This window comes from Equus przewalskii, chromosome 2 (assembly GCF_037783145.1).
Source record: "Equus przewalskii isolate Varuska chromosome 2, EquPr2, whole genome shotgun sequence".
NCBI classification, from domain to species: domain Eukaryota; kingdom Metazoa; phylum Chordata; class Mammalia; order Perissodactyla; family Equidae; genus Equus; species Equus przewalskii.
Genome location: NC_091832.1, coordinates 110,093,827 through 110,112,429, shown reverse-complemented (window position 1 = coordinate 110,112,429; position 18,603 = coordinate 110,093,827). Strand labels below are relative to the sequence as shown.

The window sequence follows — 18,603 nt, the reverse complement described above, 5'->3', positions numbered from 1 at the left end:
TGTTAATCACATCACAAACTATAGGTTAGCAGTTTAGGTTGGGCTCAGCTGGGTGATTCTTCTGCTCATAGAAGCAGGACTCACCCACATGTCTTTAAGCAGTTAACCAGTTGCTAGGGTTGGTTGGTCCACTGGGGCCTCAGCTAGGATAGCTCATCTATTCTCCACATATTCTCTCTTCTTCCAGCAGAATAACCCAGGCTCGTTCACATGGTGATGGAGTTCTCTGTCTCAGGTTGAGTTTCCCAGAATCAAATCTGGAGGTAAGCTGTGGGGTGCAAGATATTTATTTGTGAGCAAGATCTATAAAAAGAAGAAAAAAGAAACATATTTGGGAAGAGGGAGAAGTCAAATTGTGAAATAGCTCCAGCAAATCCTTGTTCCAGTCCATCAGGGAGCTCTTGAGTGAGTAGTGACTCTTGACAGGCTTCAGCTCCAGCGACATGAGTCTCTGAGGCAGACCCGGAAGGAGCTGAGAGCGGTCGGTTGTCTGCTAACTGCATTCCCTGAAGCTGGACAGCAGGTCCTTCCTCAAAGGAGGATCTGGAAGATGCTTTTCCAAGTCTACTGCATTTCCTAAAGCAACCAGTAAACAAGCCCAGTGTGTCAGTTTTGCTAACGTCCCATTGGTCAAAGGAAGTCATATGGCCAAATGATGCACTAACAGAGGATATGGCCACAAAGAAAGGATGGATTTGAGGCAATTTTTGCAGTCTACCATATTGTGAGTCTAGTGTAGTAATGACCTTGCAGTAACAGCCTAAATTAAAAACAAGAGAAAAAAAGAGCATGGATCTCTACCTCTTCATGTTGAAAATGAACTTTATTCTGCCCTAAACATCAGTCTAAAAGAAGTCTAGACTTAAGGAACCCAAGTGAAAAAAATGGAAGTGTAAACTTTAAAAAGAAACAGCCAGGGTACTCATAAGAGTATTTTGGTGAAGCAAGAGAATAATATGCTACTTTCTCGCAGAATTTAGAGAGCTCAGAAGAATATGCCTCACTGATGTATGTTTTAGATATTCAAATATTTTGGGTCAGAAATTACAATGTTTTTTTTTTCTTATGACGTTAAGATCATTTAGAGTTGAATATGACCTAAATGTTATTTTCCTGGTAAGGACTGACATTTTCAATTTGGCTTCTGTTTAATTTTCTCGTTCCAAACAAGAGAGCTTCTAAGTTATTGACAGAAGTCTCTGAAGACAGAAGCAGCTTATACTGCTGTCTGTTTATGGAAGTTTTTGAAAAATAGACTCATGAGTTGGCAGAGACAGACCCCACACAGCCTGGCAGAGCTGATTATCATGTCTTAGCAAATGAAGAGAGCCCTAATGCATGGAGAACTCTCAACCGTTAATGCTGGTTTTCCCACAAGGTTACATAAACTCACAGTTTGCCAGGGGTAGAACATCTTGCTTATCCTTCCACTGATTGACTCAGAAATTTCATTAAAAGTACAAAGTATTCTCCCTTACTCACTGTTAGACTTAAAGTTCCAGGCTTTCATTTTATGGATAAAAATTGTAAATAGTTCGGGTGGATGATAACATGATTTTCATTACACTGCAAATCATAAAATGTATACTTTGGTTTCCAACTGTGAAAATATTGTGACACAGGTTATTTTGTTTCCTGAAAGGATCAGCCATTCAAATGACTGTAATTTTGCTTGTAAAAATGTCCTGTGCCTAATATAAGGGAAATGTTAACATTCACCAATATTATAGGACAGTTATTCCAAATTGTCCAGAACTTCATAGTGTGTTGACTGCAAATATTCCTGAGTGATTGTGTATGGGATTTTCACAGAAAATGACACTATTGCATGAGTAACCCTATGACAGATATAGGAACTAGGATTTCAGTATTAGCCGGTATAGGAAAACACCATTGCAGGGTTTTGTTGCCATATCCTTTTTCAGTTATTTGACTGGGAAGCATTTTTATGCAGACCTAATACTCTTAATGAATTGCCTCAGACATATGGTCATATCCCAACATGTTTATCCATCGTGTCTTTATAAATTCAAATATTTGTACAATGGCTTTGGATATAGAAAGCAAAGACACACTGGTGAAGTCATTCCCAGAGTTTGCTGGGTAGTTTGGATAACAGAATCGAGTTTCAAATTGATGTCTATTGGTTAGGATAAAGGCTAGTCCAAAACATAAAATACCTGTGTACAAGATGGCAGAAGCATAGCGTATGACAGCAGATAGAAAATAGGTACATTTGGTATATTGAAATACTCTGTGTGTATTAACTGAAATGCAGAATAAAACTATAAGTTGGAAACAAGAAGACACGTTTTTCTTTGCCTCCACTTTCCATTTAAATTATTTCTGTAGATCCTTTATTTCCTTAATCCTAGATGAAAGCATAAGAAGTTTCCATAGGGTTCTGTCCAGGTGACATGATGTCCACATGTGCTGTACTGACTCTCCCATGGAATTCAACAGTAAAATCTGGACAGAATGCGTGGGGATGGTATTTGAGGACTGAAAAGTAAATAGGAACTGTCAGACCAGAGAAGAACACCAAAATCTGAAGTACCACTGAACCTACGTGAGCTTGGTTTTTATTTTCCTGTCTAATCCTTCTCACCCTCCACATGAACTTCACTTAGCTGGAAACCTGGATAGAGCATCATGACACAGACAGAGAGCTCTAGGAGAAGCCTTCTACTTCTGGCTGAACGAGCAGGAAACTGAACTCCTAGAGCTCAGAATGAGTGGGGAAAATCCTCTGTGATTTCTTTTCTTCTGTTCTCTTGTGCCCCAGACCATAGACAGGTCCATGGTATTGGCAGCAGCAGTGGCAGCAGAGAGAGAAATAACGTATTACCTAAATGGAACAATAATTCAAACAATTATAGATTTCTCATCAGAAACTATGGAGTATGAGAAGGAACTGGCACAGCATATTTAAAGTATTGAAAGAAAATCACTGTCAATGCTAAATTCTATAGCTAGTGAAAACATCCTTCAGAAGTGAAATCGAAATAAAGACATTCTCAGATGAAGAAAAACCAAGAGAATTCATAGCCAGAAAATGTCCTCTAAAATGGTTGCTAAAGAAAGTTCTTCAGACAGAAAGGAAATGATGCCAGAAGCAAACCTAGAACACTAGGAACATGATGAAGCAAGGATGAGCAGCAGAAATGATAAATATTTGAGTAAATACAGTTATTCTCCTCTAGAGTTCTTATACACCTAAAAATAGAACTTCAAAATGTGCAAAGCAAAAACTGAAAGAACTAAAAAGAGATATATGAATCCACAATTATAGTTGAAGTCTTCAACATTTTCCTCTCCCTAATAGATAGAAATGGTAGACCAAACATCAAAAAGGATATAGAGGAATAGAGAAACACTATCAAGCAACTGGATCTAATTGACATTTATAAAACACTCCACTCACCAGCAGCAGAATGCATGTTCTTTTCAATTGCCTAGGGAACACTTATCTTGGGCCATGAAACAAATTTGAGACACATTTGAAATAATACAAACTATGTTCTCGTACCATAACGGAATTAAACTAGGAATCAGTGATAAAATATAACAGGAAACTCAATCAACACTTCAAAATACACAAAGCAAAACTCAAAGAACTGAAAGGATAAATTTAAGCATCCACAATTATAGTTGGGGTCTTCAACATTTCTCTATAACTAATAAACACAACTAGTAGAACATCAGATTGTTTTGCTTGCTTGAAGCATTTGTGCACTGGAAGCCCATCCATTCTTACCTGCAGCTGCCACCTCTCTCTTGCAATGTCATATCATTTATTAAAACTTCAATTTCTCCTGGATCATTCCCATCCACATCCAAATTTCCTGTATTATTCCCATCTCAATTAAATTTTTTTTTCTTGACTTCACACCATTCTAGAAAATACTACGTTTTCCCTTTATAATACAAACCTGGAAAGAGTTGCCTGTATTCCCTGTCTTCACTTGCATTCCTCTAATTGCATATTGAACACACCTTAATCAGGCTTATATTCCCATAATTCCACAAAAGTTCTGGTTCTCAAGGTCAACATAGGCCTCCATGTTGCCTAATCCAATAGTCATTCCTTCCTCCTCATGTTCCTGGCCTATTGGCAGCATTTGACCTCCGTCCTTGAAGTATTTTCTAACTCTCCACTGACCAGTGTCACTGGCTGCTTCTTTTTCCCCTCTTCTGGATCCTCCTCAGATAACTGACCTGTGAACAAGGAAAGACTCCACCCCCCAGTATCTGCTTTTTCTAAATTTGGTCAATTTTGCTGCATCTTCTAATTACTCAGTCCAAAAAACACATAAAAAAACACCTTCCATCTTCAACGCCTCTATCTCACCTCTGACATGAAATCCACCAGCAAATCCAGTTTGAAATACATTTCCAATCAGATAACTTTTGAATGCCTGCACTGTTTAGCCTGTGTTTATGGCAACATCATCTTTGCTTAGATTTTTGCATTAGCCTCCTAAGAGTCTCCTTCCTTTTATCCTTGTTTCCGTGTCCACCCACTCTATTTCTCATATCGCTCTTGAGTGTGATCTTTCCAAACTTGAAGTTAGGTCATGTCATGTCTCTGTGGTTCTGCTCTCACAATAAAAGCCAAAGAACTTTCATAACAGACAAGGCTCCACGTGATCTTCCCCCTCCTGACAATCTATCCTCGATTCCTTCTGCTTGCGCGCTCACCAATGCAATTCCAGCCACACTGCTTATGCTCTTCTTTCAATGCATCAGGAATGTTCCTGCCTCGGGTCCTTTGTAGCTGCTCTTCTTTCATTGTCCTGTGCTGTTGTTCCTCAGATATGTCTGTGGCTTGAACTGGCAACCCTATTGAAAATATTGTCTCTCTCATCACTTTGTGTTATGACTCAACTTGTTTTTTCCATCATTCTGAGTACTTTCTACCACTTGCCGTATTATGTGTTTATTTGTATATTTGTTTTATTTCCTTGTTTTCCTCCAATAGAAATTAAGCATTATAAAAATAGGATTTTTCCATTTTTGTTTAAAAAAGATTTTTTATTGAAATATAATTTACATATAATGTTATATTAGTTTCAGGTGTATAACATAATGATTTAATATTTGTATATATTATGAAATGATCACCACAATAAGTCTAGTTAACATCCAACACTGTATACTTACAAAATTTTTTCTTTGTGGAGAACTTTTAAGATCTATTTTCTTAGCAGCTTTCAAATATATGATATAGTATTGTTAACTACTGTCACCATGCTGAACATTACATCCCCAGAACTTATTTATTTTATAACTGGAAGTTTGTACCCTTTGACCACACCCCCATTTTTGTTGTTGTTGTTGTCTGCAGTCTTCCCATCATGGAAGGTAAAGACTGGCACGTGATTGATAGATGTCCAACAAACATTTGACAAATGAGTAATAAAATGTAAAGATAGCCATTGTGCCTGAAACTTAGAGAATGAACATCAGGAAGAATAGTGGATGATGCGGGAAAGGAAAGCCAGGGCAACGAGAAGCCACTCCATGACCCGAAGAAGAGAAGTAACATTAACTAAGTTAGAGTGGTAAGTGATCACTTTGTCTGCTGTGGGAAGAATAGATTTTAGGGGAACAAGATTAGAGAAAATTTAAGAGCCTAGTGAATAGTCTAGCTAAGAGAGACTTTTGGCCTGGACATGCATATTAGCAGTAGATTCTGTCATTTGTAATGGAGTGGGTGGTGGTACAATGCACTGAAAACTGAGATGTTCTCAGGTATCCAAGAAGGCAGTTTGATGTGGGCATCTAAAGATCTGTGCTGGAGATATCGATTTGGGAGGCTACAGCATGGTATGTAAAAACAAGGGATCAGCTGAGATTACTTAGTTAAGGAGTATAGATGAGTGCATGAGCCACTCCAACAGATATGTTTAGGAATTTAAACAGGGCCCAGAAAACAAAACTAAACAAAAAAATGAAAAGGAGTAGACAATAGTATGAGAGGTATAAGCCAATGGTATAACGGTGTGAGCTAGGACAGAATAGGAAGCCAATAGAAGCCAAAAGTAGTATAGAGTGTTTCAAAATGGAGAGAGGTGTTAATGGTGCCAAGTGTCCCAAAGAGAGAGTATGTAGGTTAAGGATATAGAGGCAGCTGTTAAATAAGCAATGTGGCATTTCATAAAGTCCATAGAATTCATTTATTCAATAATAACAAAAATGAGATGATACAAAACAGTGTATTATACTTAGAAGTAGCATTAACTTTTATCACAGAAGACAAAGTCACAGAGCTGATATTCTAGTAATCAACACAGACATTAGGTAATTGATTGCAAATAAATCATTTTGTAATGATATTTTTCAAAGATGCCATTATACAATCATTTGATCTGGCAATCTTCATTCAAGGAATTGATTTCACAGATATATTTGTACATACAAAAGAATAATATATGCAGGGTTATTTTATTGTACCGTCATTGATTGCATCATTATTTCTGATAGCAAAATGATGTTGAAACAAGATGTTCAGCCATAGGAGACTGGAGAAATAAATTACGGCATGTCAGTAAAGCTTCTGTGTGGCTGAAATATGAGTGAGGAATGTGCTTATGCACTGATATGAATTTACCGCTAAGATGTACAGACATAAAATATATGAAATATATATGTAGATATAAAAAAGTAAAGAATTGAATATTATTAATAATATGATGCCATTATTGTAAAGAAAACAGCAGGACAAAAGAGTACGTGTGTTGCCTTGAATATTTATAAAATATTTTTAGAATTTTCTTTAAAACAGTATCTTATTTTTTTATCTACATCTAGATACAGGACTAGTTATTTGGGACACAAGGATGTGAACTAGACTTTTACAGTGTATTAGTTTGTGAATTTTAATATATGAGATATATTACTATACAAAATAAACATTTAAAATTCATAACTTTGAGACGAGTGCAGAGTGCCAAGTGTTTATTTTCTTTTTGTTGTTTTTTTTTGTTTTCATCTGTTTTATCAGAGGTCTAAAACATTGGAGACAATACGTGACAGTTACACCCTAATGGGGCGTGGGAAGAGAACCACCTGTCATGAATTCTTTTAATTACATTCTCTTCCTCTTCCTCGTAATTACAGATGATTTATAGTGAATCTCTGGTCGCTGATATTAATGCAAGTGTATCATACCCTTAGGTAAAAAACAATTGTAATTGATAGGCTCAGAAACATTTTTAGAATAAAATACAAATCACTTCCTAAAGAGAAATCAGTCTCAGTCGCGGTTCCATAAATTGTATGTTTTGGAGATCACTGCTTTGCTTTGTATTGAACTCTATCCATGGCCAACATGAGTGTTAGAATCTGTTTCTCCTGTGAATAATTTAATACCTAATATCATTCAGTTTGTTGTAATTAAATATGTACATGAATAAATTCAAAAGTATTCAGTGCAGCGCAAACCAAGTAGCTATACTGTACACATTGAGCAAATTTTCAATATCTTCAGGGTTCAGAACCATGTCTTATATTTAAAGCACATAATTTTCTAGATGAGTATCAGATTTTTCATTGATATATGGGTAATCATAATTGATCAATTCTCTTCACAGAGTGGTTGGGAGAAACATAAGATTAAGTTTTGAGCTACCCGATGTGAAGGTGCTCAACCAGGACAAGGAGTCAAACTGAACATAACAACTAAGCCTTTATTCTTTACCACAGTGGTAAGAGCAGAAGGCTAAAGAGAGTTAGGAATGTTCCATTTCTACCCATTGACTGGTATTAAGATATTGTCAGTGCAATGACAGGCAGCGCAAGTAGAGATAATCTTCTCACAGCTAAGGAGCCTTGAATAGAAGGCTCCTGCCATCTTATGAACCTGGGGGTGAGGGGAAGGGAGAGGAGACGGGCTGGGGGTGGAAAGTACTGAGTCAGAGTGGAGAAGTGTCTTAGTCAAGGCTCCCCACCCCAAAAGAAGGTCATAGCAAGAGCTCCTGAAAAGTGCTCCAGCCTGAGGTCCATCCCTTCCACCAGGAGGCCCACCCAGGCTAGGAATAGAGACATGCCTATGAACGTGGCTGGCCAGGGAGGGAGGGACTTGGGGGAGGCGAGTGGGGCTGGGTCCTTGCCTGCACCTCCCTCCAGAAAACTGTAATGCCCTGGGTGTTTACAAAGTCTGGATGCGAGGGCTATTTTCCACTTTGAGACCTCCCAGGCAAAGCTCTGATGGCCTATGGTCAGGCTTGAAAGATCACACGTTCTAAAACTTCTAGCATTGTTTATATATGTCATACACATTATTAATGCAATTAAAAACCTGAATGTACAACCAATATTTCCTTATACAGAGAAAATAATTCTATAAAATATTTAAATTTACAAAAAGTGTCATTATTTTCCCTTTGTTTTAACCTCCTTTTATAGGTGACTCTTGGGGAGATTTTAATATTAAACAGGACGAAAATTGTTAATATGGTAACAATGTAAAATAGTTTGGGAAATAATAATAATTATACTGATTAAAATGCAGAGGAAACTTCTCTTTGTTGGGGACAAGTGGGTATTGGTAGGTGAAAATATGATTTGCATCCAAATATGCTTAGAAATTTCAAGTGACTCCATGAGCAAGTTGTAAATAATGACAGTGCATGGATATATTAAGATTTTAATCATTTCTGATAGAATTTGGTCTTGATTGATTTCATCTTCACTGTTTTATGGATGTCTGAGTCTAGTTGGAAACAGTCTTTAGGCTGCTCATCTGGCAGCAGGTGCACTATTTGCATAAGTAGAGTCTTACATGTGGGCTTGTGTTTTTGGAAGCCTCTAGATTTATGACACCAAATTATGTTTTATGCAGACGGAAGAAAATCTGATGACGTAATGGATGTTAGTATAAAGAAGAGTTAATTTAGTTCCCTTTAAAAATAGTAAATATTCTTACAGTAGCTCTGGTATAATTTTGGGTATATGAATTGCTTGCTTCATTCATGGATGTATAATTCTTATGTAGAAAATTTTAAAAGTAAATAAATGGCTTTGATGTTTAAAAATCATCTGCTTCTTTATTTTATTCAATTTGAGTCATATGTTTGAACTCTTTAGCAACTCTGTATTAGGTTTCACTAAGATTATGGATGTTATATGCCAACTCCATAATTATATATTAATTTAAATAATTTAAAGTAAGCATAATGACATACTTAATAATTTTTTTAGCATATATAATGTATTATGTATTTTTTTGGTATGAAAATACTTTAGGGGAAAAAAGTTGAAAAACAAGTTTCTTGTTTAAAATATGATACTGACCCATTTAGCTCCTGAATATTCATCTCTTTTAATTCTGATGTAAGAGACGTAGCATAGCGAAATGAGCGTTAGCTCTGACTCAGTTATTCTTGGATTCAAATCTGTGCTCTATACTAATTGTATGGCTAAACAGAAACTAATGAGTTGTTGCCTCGGTGGCATTTAAAAGATTATTAAAACCACCACACATTAATATTGAAATATTTTAAATCATATTTATGTATACATATGATATATGTGCATATATCTGTATAATATTGCATATATGTGAATATATATCTCAGATACTGAATACATAAATAAAATTACCTATCCTTCTTCAAGTAATTTATAGTCTAGTGATGGAGACAGACATAAATAAGTAGGTAGAAATGTAGGGTGTTATGGAAACATGTGACAACTTAAGGATAAAATGAAAAATAGAAACTCTGGGAAAAGGGAATATGATCCATTCATGTAGGAAACATAAAGAAAGACACAGAAGAATGAAACAAGATTGTATAAATGGGGAAGCAGTTTTTTCTTTATTGTTGATGGTTAAGCAAGAAGGAAACAGAGAAGATGAGGGTGTGGATGGGAGGCAGATTTTGTGTGTCATGGAAGGGAGTTTAGACTTTATCTGGTGGGACAATGATTATATTAATCAAAGAAGTAAATTTCTCTCAAAAAGATCCTTCTGGTAGTCATGTGGATAATGGATTTGATGAGTTAACTTTGGCAGTAGGAAGATGAATTAGATGATTATTGCCATTTTTAGAAGAGAGATGATGGCATTCTGAGCAAAGTGTTTAACGTGGATAGAAAAAATAGGAAAGCATAACAAGTATTTATAACTCATCTTAAAATTGTTTTAAAAGCATCTCTCAGTACAGTTTAAAATCTCACATTCTTATAATTTTTTTGACATTTCAAAATAGATATGACCAAACAAAGCAATGTTAATTTTAGTAGAAGAATTACATGTGAATATATAGATAGAGAGATACGATGCGCACACACATGCAATGTTCATTTGTACACGTGTGTGTCAGTTTCAGTCTGGAGTAGCTTGAGTGTGCATGCTAGAACACAATAAAACTCACTTTCACAGTTGAGCCTGAAAAGTAGAAAAATAAGAACATGGGGAAAGTTATTCAGATGTTTGAGGTTAAAGAGACAAAATATTTGGACCAGCCAGTGGCTGAGTGGTTAAGTTCCCACACTCCACTCCAGCAGCCCGGGGTTTTGCTGGTTCAGATCCTGGGTGCGGACTTGGCACCATTCGTCAGGCCATGCTGAGGCGGCCTCCCACATGCCACAACTAGAAGGACCTGCAGCTAGAATTATCTGACTGTGTACTGAGGGACTTTGGAGAGAGGAAGAAGAAGAAAAAGAAGATTGGCAGCAGATGTTAGCTCAGGTGCCAATCTTTTAAAAACAAAGAGAAATGTTTTTTCAAAGTTATTGTTAAACCATAAATATAGTTACATGTTTTATTTTATGTTTTGAAAAGTTCCAAGGCATTTTTAATTATTTCTAAATTGCATAAGCTGCTTTCAGGGGAAAACAGAGTGCCACTGTTACATGAGAGAGAAAGTGCGTCAAGGTTTGATCTTGGTGTAGGAAGCAAAGGTTTAGCTCCAGGTGAAAAACTCATACAGTTTACTGTAATTTCAGAGATGTTTGAACAATAAGTATAATTTATGAGCCATCACTATCCCTGTAAAAGCATGTTTTCATGACTTCTGTAACCATCTAAAACATTTTTTAATTCCATGGTGTCTGTGCAAACGAAGTTTAGTAATTCTGAGGAGTAAAAAAGTTTCCACGTTTTAGTGAAGAAAGAGTCCTTATGTCGTTTGATTGGCAGAAAATGCAGCAGAGACATCTATGATTTCTGATAGAGAGCTAAGCCAAATCTACATTTTTATTTATCCAATAATTTATTATGAGGTAATAAACACACACAAGAAAGGGAATGTTGAAATAAGCATCCGTGACTCCATTCCTTAGGTATAGCCAATTTCACTACTACATCGTACTTGTTTCAGATATTTGAATCATTACAAACACATACAGACAAGGTGGAAGCACTCTGTTCCCGTTTACTATTTCTTTGCTTCTATTTTCTTGAGACTCATTTTGTTATTACTTTTTCTTCCACTTCGTGATTTGAAAACAATATATATTTGCAAACTTCTTTTTCTGTTTCATACTTTCACTCAAAGCTACAAGATTTCACCTGAGTCCTCTCTCAGTCAGATATTAGAGACCTTGACACAGCTTTTCTGCTGTTACTAACACCTTTCAAATTTCATTTAATACCTATGTAGACTATAATAATGGAGCTGTATATTTATAATATCCAGTGGACATTTGTGATATCTTTTTATCAAAAATTCTATTGATATATAGTACACTTAGAGAAAATTTTAAAAAACATAATTGTGCATCTCAATTAATTTTTACAGAGTGAATAAACCTGTAGAACCAGCACACAGATAAAGAGGAAGACGTGACACATGATCATTGCCCTGGAAGACCCTTTGTGCCCTGACTCTGGCCGGTATTCCCTCCTGTGACAACTACTATCCTGACTCCTAATAATTTTAATTGTTTGATTTTTGACAAGTGGAACCATATAATCTATTCTCTTTTATGACTGGCTTCTTGCTTGTAGTGCTATGTTTTTGATACCTATCCACTTTGTTGTGTGTAGATATAATTTGCTCATTTTAATTGCTATACATTATTAAGTTGTATGAATATACCTCAGTTACGTTTATCTAAATAATGTCAAGGACATTTGATTTTATTTTTACACTTTTTGGCTGTTAGAAGCAGTGCTACTATGAATATCTGCCCCAGGTGTTTTGGTGCACATGTGTATATATGTCCACCTTGAAATAGAAATACTGTACCGTTGGGTCTGCAGATGTTGCTTTCTGGCAAACCACTGCTAAATGTTTTTCTAAAGGATATATGTCAATTTACCCTCCCATCAGCTGTGTACAAGAATTCCATTTTTACTATATTCTCATCAATACATGGTATTGTCTGTATTTTTCATTTTAACCACTGTAATGGGCTGTAATGATGATGAATTGAGGTTTTAATTTGTATTGTCATGATACTTAATGAATTTGAACATATCTGCAAACCTATACCTGCCATTTGGGGATGCTGCATCAAGAAAAGTCTACTCACTTCTTACTTATTTTTCCATTGTTTTCTACCTTGTTCTTGTGCATTTGTGTATATGTGTATACAGAATATATTGTGTATACAGAATATATATCCTGTAAGTCTTTTGTTCGATGTATATGTATTTACAATATTGTGTCTCACTGTGTAGTTTGCCTTTTCATTCTATTATAGTTTCTTTTTGATTAATGAAATCAATTTTATCGATATATTTTCCTTTATGATTAGCACTTTGTGTGTCCTGTTGAAAAAAAACTTTGCTTACAAGTTCATGAAAATATTTTCTTATAATATCTTTTCAGTAATTTGCTAGCTTTCATATTTCGATTATAATTCATCAAGAATTAATATTTGTGTATATGTCAGGTTGAATGATATTTAACTTTTCTGTGTGCAAAATTAGTTGACCCCACAGAGTTTCCTGAAGAGACCATCTTTTCCCCACTACAGTGAAGTGTTATCAGGTAACTATATTTGTAGGCTGGTTTTGAGACTGCTGTTCTGTTCCAGTCTGCTGCCCTAGCACCTATGTTGCCTGTTTTTGATTTTTTTTTAAGTAACTCTTCATATCTGTTAAGTGAAATAATGCATGTTTGTGCTCTTTCCAGATTGTTTTTGCCATTATTGGCATTTTGAGTTTTCATATAAAGTTTTACGTTAGCTATTTAATTATGAGAGAGAGAGATCTGTTAGTATTTTTACAGAGAATGCATTAACAGTATTTTTTTTTTTTTGAGGAAGGTTAGCCCTGAGCTAACTGCTGCCAATCATCCTCTTTTTGCTGAGGAAGAGTGGCCCTGAGCTAACATCCATGCCCATCTTCCTCTACTTTATATGTGGGACACCCAGCACAGCATGGCTTGCCAAGCAGTGCCATGTCCGCACCCGGGGATCAAACCGGCGAACCCCGGGCTGCCGAGAAGGGGAACGTGTGAACTTAACCGCTGCGCCACCAGGCCGGCCCCACATTAATGGTATTGAATCCTTAAAATATGAAATCTTCCAAACCAAGAATCATATATCCCTTCACTTATTTAGTTTTCTGTTAACTTTTCTCAAGTATGTTTTGTAGTTTCAGTGAAATTGGTTCACACATTCTCCTTAGTTTTATCCTGGGTATAGTCCAGTTTAATCTTACATAAGAATATTGATTAGAATGAACTAATACCAGTTCTTAGGATATTGTGGAATGAATTCTGTTGTCTTGCTTTCCCAGAGCAGTGCTTTATAAAATAGTACTTCAATAAGCTGATTGCCAGTGGGCACGAGAGCTTTCCTTTATTTCATCCTTAAATGTCATCTAATATTTCTGCCTTCTATGCTATTTTTTGATACAAGGGGCTTATATTATTTTGTTGTGATTTTCACTCATTTCTTTCCCAGTGACTACTGAAATAACTTTGAATTTGGAAAATTTTATTAAATGAAGTTTGGCAACATGAGTCAGAAAATATTTATGTAAAAGTTTTCAAATCCATTTTATTTGTTAATACTTTAAAACAATAACATGCTAATTCATCCTTAGTACAGATCACAAAGGAGACATAATTTATTTATATTCAATTAATTTTATTATTTTATGGAAACATCTTTTATTTGAAATTACGTATTTACATAGGTATGCATCTATGTAAATGATTACAAGAAATTAAAAACTGTTATTTCTAGTTTTCTTTACTCTAAGTGTCAACCCTACAAAGGATTGAGACTCAGTGCTAAGAAAAATTTGTCTCCCTGCATATTTATGTGCTGAATTGCATCCCCCCAAATTCATATCTTGAAGTCCTAACTTCTAGTAAATCAGAATGTAGCTGCCTTTAGGGATAGAGCAGCTAAAGAGGTGATTAAGGTACAATGAAGTCATATAGGTGGGTTCTTAGCAATGTGATCGCTGTCCTTATGAGAAGTGGAGATTACGACACAGACGCACTCAGGGAAGATGGGAAGACAGAGCAGAAGATGGTCATCTGCAGACTAAGGAGGAGTCCTCAAAAGGAACCAGCTCTGCCGGCACCTTCACCTCAGACTTCTCGTCTCCAGAACTGAGAGAAAATAAAATTCTGTTGTTAAGCCACCTACTCCGTGGACCTTTGTTATGGCAGCCCTACCAAACTAATGCAGAGAAAATATATCAAATCGTAGACAGATTATTTCCTTTTAATCTAAACCACAAGTGCAGTAATGCCTTTTACATTTTTAAGCTGAATAATTGAGGAAGACTTTAAAATATGTTTTTATACACACTTGTCCCTTGGAGTCTGGCCAAATATGTCATATTTTAGATAAACTCGCTATATATCTACTTATCTATTCCGGTGCATGTGTGTGTGTGTGTCTGTCTGTCTCATCATCTCTCTCTCTGTCTCGCTTCTCTCTCTTTGCTAGAAAATCTAAACACAGATTTTCATAACTCCCTGCAATGAATTCTGAACAATTCATTCACCCTCTCTAACTTTCTGTTTTTTTTAACCTTTGGACAGGAAGAGTAACACTCACCCTTCCTCGGTACATATGAAAGCTCTACAGCCATAGACTCGTAAATAAAGTAGCTAGCTTTCAACTGAATAAGCAAGTTGGAAAAAAAATCATTCTGAATTCATTAGCAGAGCCTAAAATTAAGCATCAAAGATATGTTTGATCCTATGAGTGTATGTGAGTGTAGCTACCTTCAAAATTCCATGACCGTTTAGAAAACAGGATTGGTTTACATTCTGTGTGCTTCTTATGTGGTTCGAATTTGAGTCCCGAGTCTCTGTGTGTCTGTCACGGTGTTTCTTCGCCCTGACAGCGCTTCAGAGTTGCCTGAGAAGCTTGTTCTCCTGTAGCATGCCTGGTCCTCAAGGCAAATCTTCAAGACACTGAGGCATAATTCTCAACGATTATGATTTAATAGGAGCCTAGTGGGTCCCAGCCAGCTGTATTTTTAACAACCTGGACAGACAATTTGGAGTCCCAGGTTGAGAATTATCACTTGAAGCAAATTACCTCATCTTAATAAGCCCCTCCTCCTTGTTGTCATATACAACATATTATTATTGACTGTCACCGAACATTTTCTTGTTATTTTTTAATTAAAAAAATTTTAAGATATAATTGACGTATTGTGTAAGTTTAAGGTATGCGGTGTGTTGATGTGGTACATTTTTATATTGCAGTGTGACAAGTACAGTAGCGTTAGCTAACACCAATATCATGCCACGTTATTATTTCATCTTGTGGTGAGCACATTTAAGACCTAGTCTCTTAGTAACTTTGAAATGTATTCTGTAGTGCTGTTGACTGTGATCACAGTGCCGTGCATTAGCTCTCCAGAACTTACTCATCTTATAACTGCAAGTTTGTGCCCTTTGACCAGCATCTCCCCAATTTCCCACTCCATCCCCCCACCAGCCCTGGGAACCACCATTCTAGGCTCTGTTTCTCTGAGTTTGACGCTTTTAGGTTCCACATATAAGCAATATCATACAGCATTTGTGTTTCTCTGTTTGATTTTTCTCATTTAGCATAATGTCCTCAAAGTCCATCCATGTTGTCACAAATGGTAGGATTTCCTTTCTCATTTTCTTTCTAACTTCTAAGGGGTCTCTGGCTTGGAAGTATTATGATAAAGCTGTGAAATGATTTGAGAATATTAAGAAAATAAAATATTATTTTTCAGAATTTTGTGTTACGTGTTATATAACATTGATTACTTAACTTTCAAAACTAGAATATTTTTTTAAAGTTTCAGTTAAATCAACAATTAGTTTTGGTAGACGTTTTTGTTATTCTGAGTAATTTTGGAGGCTCTGTGTGTTCCAGGAATCAGAAAATATTTAGAAATGTTCTTTTTAATACTTAATCCTTCATTACAACATAAGTGGCGAGGTGGGAAATTGTAGGGGAGATTATGGATATGGGCAGATAGGTTTTCATTACATGCAGTAATAAACCTCATATTTATACAACTAGTGATAGCAACTCAGTCTCTCCAGAAATTGCTAGGCTAACTGTCTGTAAGGGAATAATTTTTCACCAAATATAGTGCCAAAATAAGGGTTAATAATAACTTACTGATACGTGAGAAAATTTGATGTGAGATTAATAACGGGGAAAACTATGACATGAAACCAAATTATTTTCACTGTATGCATGCATTTACTTTTACATTTAGCATTTATTTTTAAATTCATGGTTCTTAGAGATTCAAATTCATTAAAATTACTTAAAGCAATCCATGCAACATTTATGACATAAAATATTATATTTTAAATATTATTAGGATGCTATATATATCCTATACTTTATATTTGGAAAGGATTTTAACATTTTAAATTTAAATTGTGAAAATTAAAAGGATATTTACCATCGTGCATTTGAAATTATTTGACTCTAAGTCTAGCCCCACAAACTTTTCTACAAACAAAATTTCTATTAACAGCAAATGTCTCATTTTTAGAGATTCCAACATTCATTTAAGATTTTATACTTTTTACACAGATATTTTGAAGCAATTTTTTTTCTTCTAGCCTCAAATTTTACCCCCAAAGGTGTAAAACTGGTATAACTTATAACTGACATATTTTTACATCTTGTCACATACACACAAATGTTCCAAACAACTATTTCACCATTTACGTATATCCATCACACAGACGTGAAGTGATTTTGCTGCCATGTTTTACCAGACTTGTAAACAGCCTTCATCCAGCTGTGTCAGAGCCGCATCTATTATAGCTGATGTATAATTGGCAAGAATAATTCTCCTCTCTTTAAAACCATAATTGTAACAAACACCTTCTAATAAGCATACAAAGTACAAAATAATCTGCCTCAATGAACAATATATTTTATGAAGTCCAACTACTTCCACTTAATGAAGCAATTATCAAAAGGTAAATCTGATGCCAAAGAGTATTTATACCGGCCAGTTTAAAACATTGTTAGTCTTTAAACCATTTCAAAGAATATCAGAATTTTTACGTATAAACCTTCTTTTTAAATTAATATTTTTATATTATAATTAAATTGCAAGATTTAAAAAAACACAATATAATAGACTTCAATTAATTTATTTTTTCCAAGTGTCTGTAGCAGAGGCATATGATAGATGATTATCATGCAAATAGTTATGTAAGATTGATTATTTTAACCTTCTCTTGTTCTTACATTCATACACGGTTTCTCATATTGACTCATTCAACCATTGCCAAACATTCAGTAAGATTCTTCAATGATGTGCTGTAACTCTTGGAATTCACATATGGGCATCAATCAATAAATTGAGCAAAATTCTGGATCATTAACCATTTAGATAAACATTATAATTTTGATCTTAGAATGTACATCTTCAATTTTATAAAATAATGAGCAGATTATATTGTGACTATTTCATAGTCTAATTCTGTATTCAAACATACCATAGAAAAAGCAAATCCATGACAATTATCATTGCAAAACTGTAGCATTTTTTTTCTAAATGCCCACCTTCACATGAATAAAAAGCTTCATTTCTACCAAAATTCTCTAGGTTCTGAAACATGATATTTCTTGACAACAACTTGATGTGGTTTTATCGTGGGAAGGCAGTTCTAATTTCAAGGTAGAATAATGAAGCTGGTTAAAATGACATTTTTGCTATGCTAAAGAAATAATTAGTTTTCTTCTAATAATATATGATATGCCAAAGAATTAGGAATTGTGAAACCTTCAAAAAGAAAGTTCAAAGAGTATTAGCCCTTATGTTATCATAGACCACCTTTAAACCACACTGCATATTCATTTTACTTCAGTCTATGCAATGCTGATTATAATACTGAATTGAACTTAAGATACTGAGCTGGGATCAAATATTCTGTTGGGATTTCTGTATTCCATTGGTGGCAAGTTATATCTGTTAAAGTTATTTCAAAGTCAGTTTTCAATATAATGTTTTCCACTTAAATATTTATCCATTATAAATCAAACATGAATATCTGATTCCATAAAATGGCTTGAGACCTGACTGAAATACACATGCAGAGAAGTTCTGAAGTTTTGAGAAAATAATCGAAACATCCTGGAAAATGACATTATTTACAAAGCATGCATATTTAAAGTCTTTATAGTCTACTTTTATTGGTTACTTAACTAAATTCTTTCATG

The 18,603-nt window shown here is 35.1% G+C and overlaps 1 long non-coding RNA gene across 23 annotated transcripts in view; it reads left to right on the top strand.

Annotated features, from left to right (window-relative positions):
- The window catches only part of LOC139081836 (uncharacterized), a 66,986-nt gene extending 50,846 nt beyond the window's left edge, over positions 1-16,140 (top strand). For 10 of the 23 annotated variants that reach the window (XR_011537266.1, XR_011537267.1, XR_011537272.1 and 7 more), the window contains 2 exons: positions 188-263; positions 11,748-16,140. This is a non-coding gene — a long non-coding RNA (uncharacterized lncRNA). Of the gene's footprint in view, positions 1-187; positions 264-5,347; positions 5,565-11,747 lie in introns of all 23 variants that reach the window. The other 13 variants (XR_011537268.1, XR_011537259.1, XR_011537254.1 and 10 more) reach the window with 4 other exon arrangements.
- Positions 16,141-18,603: the final 2,463 nt, after the last annotated feature.